Source organism: Cibotium barometz, chromosome 9, assembly GCF_041138505.1.
Source record: "Cibotium barometz isolate CiBa-2024 chromosome 9, ASM4113850v1, whole genome shotgun sequence".
Lineage (NCBI taxonomy): Eukaryota > Viridiplantae > Streptophyta > Polypodiopsida > Cyatheales > Cibotiaceae > Cibotium > Cibotium barometz.
The window spans coordinates 40,381,531-40,390,481 of record NC_141054.1 but is presented as its reverse complement, the minus strand read 5'-3'; positions in this window follow the sequence as shown (position 1 = coordinate 40,390,481).

Sequence of the window (8,951 nt, the reverse complement as noted above, 5' to 3'; positions counted from 1 at the left end):
TGTCTAGTATCTTCCCCTGTAATCAATCTCTCTTCAGAAATATAAAGACCTTGTTTCTAACTGTTTTAGCCTAGAGAGAGAAAATTATTCTAGAGAGAGAATATTCAGATTATGAATATTTTGGATAGAAAAATAACTCATCTTATTAAAATAAGTTCCCCTGAAACAGAAATTCAAAAAGGATTTTCCAATGTGCAATTGGAATTAATTGGAAATAGGTATAAAGAACCTTAGTCTAAGGGTCTAGATTTTCAGAAATTTTTGGATTATGGTCCAATTAAGGTTCCTATGGGCCAATAGCATCAATCCATGTGTAGGGAGGAGATAAATCCAAATTGTAAAAGAAGATACCCAAAAATGAGTAAATGCTCACATAAGATGAAGAGTTGAAAATGTACAAGGTTTATTAGTAAAAAACTATGAACAATAAAATTTTGACACATATGTAAGGAAGGAGAGTTCTTTAAAGAAGGTGCATATTTCACATAAGATGAAGAGTTGAAAATGTACAAGGTTTATTAAAAAAAAACTATGAGCAATAAAATTTTGACACATATGTAAGGAAGGAGAGTTCTTTAAAGAAGGTGCATATTTCACATAAGATGAAGAGTTGAAAATGTACAAGGTTTATTAGAAAAAAACTATGAGCAATAAAATTTTGACACATATGTAAGGAAGGGGAGTTCTTTAAAGAAGGTGCATATTTCACATAAGATGAAGAGTTGAAAATGTACAAGGTTTATTAGTAAAAAAACTATGAGCAATAAAATTTTGACACGTATGTAAGGAAGGGGAGTTCTTTAAAGGAGGTGCATATTTCACATGCTTGAATGAGTTTTAAACTCAAAAATAATGTGATATTTTTATCTCTCATCTCTCTTGAACCAAACCAAATCAAAATGAAACCAAATCGAATCAAAAAGTAACCAAACTAGGTCCAAATCTAGTCCAAATTCAACCAAACTGACTTGGAAAATTCTAGAATCAGTTTGTTTGGTTAGGAGCTCAATTTTTCCTATAAATAGAAGCCTTCGCTTGTTGAAAAAAATATAGTGTCTTATGCATTGTTACTCTACTCCACCTAAGCCAAGAACTATGAATTCTTTAATAATTCACTAGTTTTTGACACTTCTCTCTTTCTTGAATCCCCATTGGTGGCTCCATCAACATACTAAACCAATTGATTGGTTGGGGGCCTCTACCGTGATCAAGGAATCAAGCAAATTATAAGATAAGTATAGTGAATTTTGATCTTTTCTATAATTTCTCAATGATTCTCTCTTCTCAACCCCTCTCAAGCTTGAGAAGCTTAATTGATATGGTTTTTGAAATGCTATTGAAGTTAATTAATTAATGATAGTAAAGAATTACATAAGATTCTATTTATATTTAATTCTAATGGTTTTTCTCTCTCTCACTTAAGAAATGGTCATACTCATGACCCTTTTCAATCTAAATGAAGCTTTTCATAAGGCTTTTCCTTAATCCAAGATTAAGCTATGCTTGAGGCCAAATCAATGGCTTTTTTCTATACTTTTAGTTTATGTTTATCGATGATTCAATCCATTATGGATTGAGTAGCGGAGCTATGGCAAAATTTTTATAGAAATTACGCATAAAATAATTTCATTCAAAGCATAAAAAGAGGACTTCCTACCATATTCTAGGAACTATCATCCTAGATTAATTAAAAGAATATTATGATGCATGGAGATATGGATGTTTGCATGTAGATGTAGAGGTATGGATGTGAGTGTGAATGTGAAGGTGGATGTATGCATGGAGATGTGGATGTATGCATGTAGAAATAGATGTGTAGATGAGGATGTAAATGGAGATGTGGATGGATGTATGTAGATGTAGATGTATAGATGTAGATGTGAATGGAGATGTGGATGTATACATGTAGATGTAGATGTATAGATGTAGATGTGGATGTGGAGGTGGATGGATGCATGTAGATGTAGATGTATAGATGTAGATGGGAATGGAGATATGGATGTATGCATGTAGATGTAGATGTATAGATGTGGATGTGAATGGAGATGTGGATGTATACATGTAGATGTAGATGTATAGATGTGGAGGTGGAGGTGGAGGTGGATAGATGTATGTAGATGTAGATGTATAGATGTAGATGTGAATGGAGATGTGGATGTATACATGTAGATATAGATGTATAGATGTAGATGTGGATGTGGAGGTGGATGGATGCATGTAGATGTAGATGTATAGATGTAGATGGGAATGGAGATATGGATGTATGCATGTAGATGTAGATGTATAGATGTAGATGTGAATGGAGATGTGGATGTATACATGTAGATGTAGATGTATAGATGTAGATGTGGATGTGGAGGTGGATGGATGCATGTAGATGTAGATGTATAGATGTAGATGGGAATGGAGATATGGATGTATGCATGTAGATGTAGATGTATAGATGTAGATGTGGATGTGGAGGTGGATGGATGCATGTAGATGTAGATGTATAGATGTAGATGTGAATGGAGATGTGGATGTATGCATGTAGATGTAGGTGTATAGATGTAGAGGTGGATGTATGCATGTAGATGTAGATGTATAGATGTGGATGTGAATGTGGAGGTGGATGTATGCATATAGATGTAGATGTATGGAGGTGAATGTGAATGTGGATGTGGATGTATGCATAGAGATGTAGATGTATGCATGTAGATGTGAATGTACGCATATAGATGTGGATGTATGGATGTGAATATACGATATGTGATGTGAGGGAATCTGAAGTGATGAGATGGAAATGATGTGATGGGATGAGTATACATATAAATGGAATATGGAATAAGTAATGTAGATTGATGAGGGATAATGTGGAAAAATGAAAGTTAAAATAGAAATTGTATTGTAAACTGTTTGTAAATGCTGTTTGTAAATACTATTTGTAAATGATTGTTTTATGTCAAGAATGCTGGGGGGAGCATTTTGACCGTCTTGTGATTAAGGTCGTGATGGTAAAGTTGCAACGTCTCGCGTAGCAAGGTCGGCCGAGGTCTTGACCAGCCTCGGTGCGATTAAAATGGTGAGCTTCCGGTACGGTGGATGAGGGGCCAAGGAAGCGGCCTATGAGTGAAGTGCTAGGTCACCTGCGCGAAGGATCCTAGAGGGTGCTGACCATACGGTGCTCGGGCTCTGGGTCGCCTAGGATACCCACGCGTGCGTCGAGGAAGATATTGGAACAGAGTTGGAGTTGTTTTCTGAAATCGGGCATGGATCTGGTTGATTGACCTTGCTGGTCTTCAATGGATGAGTCCATGGCTCTTTATATGGATCTGTTGGTTGATCTTGCTGATCTTCAACGAGAGTCCATCTTGATAAGTGATTATATTGCCAAGTATTAAGGGCTAGGAACTATCGAAACGGCCCCTGAGCGTTCTAGTTGCCAATGATGCCATAGATACTCTGATGAAGGAATGATGGGAAATTAAGAATCAATTGGATAAATTAGAAGATTGTGATCAGTGATACTATGGTTTTATTAAAGGATTGTTTTAAACTGGTTGAATCTGTGAAAAAGGCAATTTCATATTGGGTGTGTGAGTGGTGTGACTAGTTTAATTTTGCATGAACATCCGGCTAGGGGGCCTTGGAACTCTTTTCCTTGGTACCCGGGATAAAACCTAACCAAATTCTTAATTGGATCCCATCACTACAGTGGTTGGGCGGTTGGCTAACCCATGGGATTGGGTTGGGGTTAGGCTGGACTGATGGATCCGTAAATCGAGACTCAAACTTTTGTTTTTACGATAGATAAAATAAATCCCGGACAGTAACTGTTCTATGGATAGGAATCAACTGCTGTGCCTCTTGAATGGGGAAAAAAGCGTTGATCCCAATGATCCAAGTGCAAGTTTCTTCCTTAATCTGACCATGTATCTTATAGATGCAATTGGATCAGCTCGATCAGAAATGTTCTTGACTACGTTAGAGTAAAAAGTTATCCAGGTGGAATCGCCCGTGCTTTCCGGTAAAGGAAGTTTTTCCGGGTTTGGCTTTGGAACAACCAACGGATTAGTCTCTTATCCGGATATCCGTGGGTGAGGCCCGAATGTGGGACCCCTGTCCCGCGCGAGAAGTGCTACTTCTGCTGCCAGTATCCTGAATCCGTTGCTCGGTGGGAACAGGGATCTTACATCTTTGGTACGATGACTATCGGAGAAACCCATTCTGAGTGCTCAATAGGGTATATGAATCCACATTTTACAAGCTTTTCAATTTCCTCTTGTACAATCTTTGCGTACTTAGGATTCATTGGGTAGGGATGTTGCTGGACTGGTTTAGCAGTGCTAATCATTGGAATCGTGTGTTGCACCACCGAGGGTGGAACACCCTTCATATCATGATATGTCCAAGCAAATATGTCCTTGAATTCTTTAAGAAGCTTCGTAAGTGCAGCTTCTTCCCCCTTGGTGAGGTCTTGAGCAATAAAAACTGGTTTAGACTCCTCACCCGGATCTGCCAAGTCTATCTCCTTAACTACCGCAGGGCCATCGTAGACACCGCTACTCCCATTGGTAGGCATTCGTTGGGCTTTTGTGTAGACCACTTTACGTTCCCCTCCCTGTGGTAAATGATTTGAAATGCTCGGGTGCAGGGTGTAAGTCTACTGGTTCTTGTTGTGCTAGGCTTTTTTCTTTCAATTCTGCTTCCTTTTGTTGCTGAGCCAACTCTTGGTTTTGCCGCCTTCTTGCAATACGACTTAGTTTCGGCTTCTCTTCGATTTCTAATTGGGCGACATCATGAGGTTGCGGAATACACCACATGACACTTTGGAGGTATTGTCCCCAATTATCCACCCGCTAACTTCCGATGAGCATCAAAGGCTCCTACATAACTGAGCCATTCTGCAGTGGATCTTTCCTTGTTTATTGCAGTGCGTACATTAGCTCGATAGCGTTGGCGCTTATGTCTTGTTTTCTTCTTACCAAGTTTTTGATTTTTGTTTCTATCAGATTCGGACTCACTTGGTCGATCTTCACTTTTGGATGAACTGCAGGAGGTCACTGTCCTAGGCCTTGAGCACCTTGCTTCCATATTTTTGTGAATATTTGATTCATCCCCCCCATCAGGCTCAGGGTCAGTTTCTTCCTGAGATTCATACTCGGAGTTACATGGGTCAGAGTCTTCGCTACTTTCAGTGTCAGTGGAGTTTGTCGCTTTCTCGCCTTCAGGAGTCAAGTGCATAACACCTATCATGTTTATTGGCACTAACGGTGGCATATCTTGCCCCTCAGGTGTTACCCAACTTGTGCCTCTATTTTCCCATGTGTCTATGGTTGCCGCTAGGTGTACCCAATCCACGTTATCCGACTCAGTCATACCCGGTAGGACATCCATATAAGGAGAATCTTTCCCATCATCAGTCTCTTTTTTGCATGTATAGCAATACCTTAATGGGGCAGAGTGAATAGTGGTATCCGATCAATGATAACCTTGCTTCCTAAAGGATGCGCACGACCATTCTCAAGATCAACTCGAATGACAGAGTCCTGGAATTGTAGATAGACATGGTTTTTTGACCAGTCATGCACCATTTGTGCTTCCCTCATGAAAGGACGTCCTAAGATCATTTGATATGACATAGGATGCTTGGAGAAATCCATTACAATGAAGGTATGTCTTACCTTGTATCCCAAAACCTTGATCTTAAGGTCCCTTAACATTCCAATAGGTTTAGCAATAGTTCCGTTTGCCATCTTAACCACTATGTTTGTGACTTCAAGGTGAGGTCTTCCCATAGATTCCCAACAGTTTTTAGTCACAATGCTGACGCCAGCACCACCATCAAGGATTCCCTTTAGAGTTAATCCCTTGGTAGTAATGGGGAGGGTTGCATTAGATTCGTCACCTTCAAAGTACTGTCCCAACTTGTTAACAGGTATTTCAACAATCGAATCTTCATCTAAGTTGGGTTGTAGATCCCAATGCTCCCCTTCATCTTGAAGCGTGTCAGGTCTATCCATATTTGCAAATTGTGGTAGCCCTGCCTTTAGTTCTCCATTGAGAAATGCCCGAAGAGCTAAGAATAGCTCAGGATCTCCGTATAATTTGGATATGATCGTGGTTCTGATTTCAGAGGACATGAAATCCATTAGCTTAGACACATTCAACGGTACTTTTCGAGACATCGCCCCTTGACTAGGGATTGGTGAAGATGGAATCACTTCCTCTTCGATGGGGTCAGGCATTCCCTCACTAAACATTCTTTCAAGCAAAAAGGGTGTTTGCCCACTTCCTGATGTCCTATCCTCACTTTCTTCCCGAATGATACTAGGTATAGCTAACAGTTTATGGTTCCTGTGAGGCTGAACTTGCGTAGGAAACACTGTGTCTAGAATTTTGATTTTTCTCGGGTTTGGCTCCAGTTCTCTTTGTGTTTCTTCCACCAAACCCCTTAAGTGTTGCACTTGTTCAATCTCCTCAACTGGGTTTGGGTAAGTTCCAATCTTTTTCTTGAGGGTTTTTGGCCCACGTGGCTTGTCTTGGGGAGAGTCTCAATCAGTTTGGGTGGTCGAGAGGGCATTAACTGACTTGGTTGTGGGGCCGAGGAAGTTTCCTTCTGTTTCCCCTTATTTATATACTCGCTTGATTCTCCTTCATTGAGCTCCCGAGTGAGTTCCTCCCTTAAGGTAGTGGCTTTGGTCCCCATGGTTTCTATTGAATCAGAATCATCTTCAGGATCATTCATATACACGGGGTCGTCTCCTGTCCCTATGTTAGTTTTTGAACTAGGCTTGGAGCTCGTGGCATTAAGCGATCTCTTCCGTCGTGTTTTCTTTTTCTTTGCCTAAGCGATTGATGCAGTATCCCTCTCTTCAAGAATGTAGTTTTGATTTTGAAGCATTGACCGTGTAACTACATTCGCGGGTACAATGGGTGTGGTTCCTCGTGCTTGGTTGGTGACCTCAACCAAATTCAATGGCATAATCTTGGGTGCATTAGGATTATGTGGACATTGAGCAATCAAATGATCTATGCCACAATGATTACATGTAAGTACCGGCATTCCCGATGTGCTCCCTTGATTTGGTTGCATCTGAGTAGCGATCTTCTGTAGCCTATTAGGGCACTCCGCTACACGATGCGGTCCACCACACTCATAGCATTGAAGAGGTGGTCTCCTCGCCAAGGTATTAAGGTTTTTGCCCTCTTGTGGCGAGAGCAGCCGCAAGATATACAGGCTTGACTTGCACTGGCGGTGGTAACGGCACAGACTGGACTACATTCGAGTTTCTTGGAACTATGTGCTATGATGGTTGCTCGACAGGTTGTGCAGGCATTAGCGCGGGTACTTGAGGTGTGTTTGACCAGGCTAGTGGTGCCTGATTCGCCAACATTCGCTTAAGTACTAGGCAATCTTTAGATTGATGGCCGTACTTACCACATGCATTGCAATTCCCATTGAATTTGACTCTAAATGTGGGACATTCACTCGTGCTATGTGGTCCTAAGCAAACCGAACACCATTGTTGCTCTCTTCTTGGGTACATATGGCTATTTTTAAGAGCTCGATTACCCCTAAAGTATTCTTGGAGAGCCTTAGTAAGGTCAGTCACTCACAGACATTTCGGATATCTTGGGCTCCTTGGCAATAGGTTTCACCGTCATTGGCTCGTGCCCAGATACTTGCAAACTAACGGATTTTGTCTCCGAAGACACCTTTTTACCTGCAATCATCAAGTTGTCTTCTAACTGGATTGCATTAGCAGTGACTGGTTCCCACGTTATAAGACCTCTAATGACTAGGCCATTGTATATGTCCTCATGGCGCAATCCTCGGATGAATCTATCGAGCAGTTGGTTATTATTGAAGCGCTCATCGGGAGTGCAGCGAGAATTTAGATGCTTTAATTGACTTATAAAGTCTCTCACTGACTCCCCTTCCTCGCGTTCAGCTTTTTGGAGTTGAGATGCTACTAAGACTTCAATGTGCTTCCTAACATCCTCGTTACCACTAAGGTTTTGAGTGAGCTTAGCCACTTGTACTGCCTTGCTTCTAGGTTCTCTCTCAGGCATACCCCGCATGTTTTTCGCAATAGATCGTCCAATCGTCTGAGCAAACGCTGCGAGATCACCTAGGTGAGCAAGCATAGTTGGTGGAGGCACTTCTGGGATAGCCTGGCTGATAGGAGTTGCCGTTGGTCTGAGTATGTTGGCAAATGACGTAGGATATGATATGTGGCTAGGCCTAGCTCCTCTTGGATAAGGGTTGTGATAAGGCGGTCGTGGAGCATTCGCCATTGGCATACTAAGAGGCGTAGGAGCTACATGAGCATGAGTAGTGATAGGTACATAGGGTCGATAGGCACTGGCACGCACTGTTGTAGGTACTGTTCCACTAGGTAGCGGTGTCATACTAACTACAGTGGTAACAGGTGCGCTTTCTGTCATGCTCATCATTGGGGTAGGCATTGTGGATTTCTTAATGGAAAGTTGAGCCAAGGTTGGAAAGCTAAAGTTACTGCTCGTGGGCTCAACCTGCATTGAGACTCCAGGCGAAACAACATACGAAGGGTCTATGGGACTCACCGAGGGAGTCTCCAATTGTGATAGGGTTGGTTGTTTGGCCTTGCCCGTATCCAAAAATCTCATAGGGCCAGTGGAAACTAGCCTATTTTGCCTCTCAATTTGGATAATTCTATGAATAACCTCACATATCATTTGTTGTTGCTCCTCTAGATTAGTGGCGCTAGATGTAGATCGTAGGACTTCTAACCAACCTACATGGTATGTGTAACCCGTGTATAGGTCAGTTAGAGTCTCTGTGTGTAGATCATATTCCCAATTTTCATTGAGAAATATCCCATCCAGACTTGGTGTGCCAAACGGTTCTCTTGAAGTGGACGCAATGTCACTTCTTATGGATTGGCTTCTAGGGACCTCTACTTTAGGAAGAGCATATGAAGGTGGTA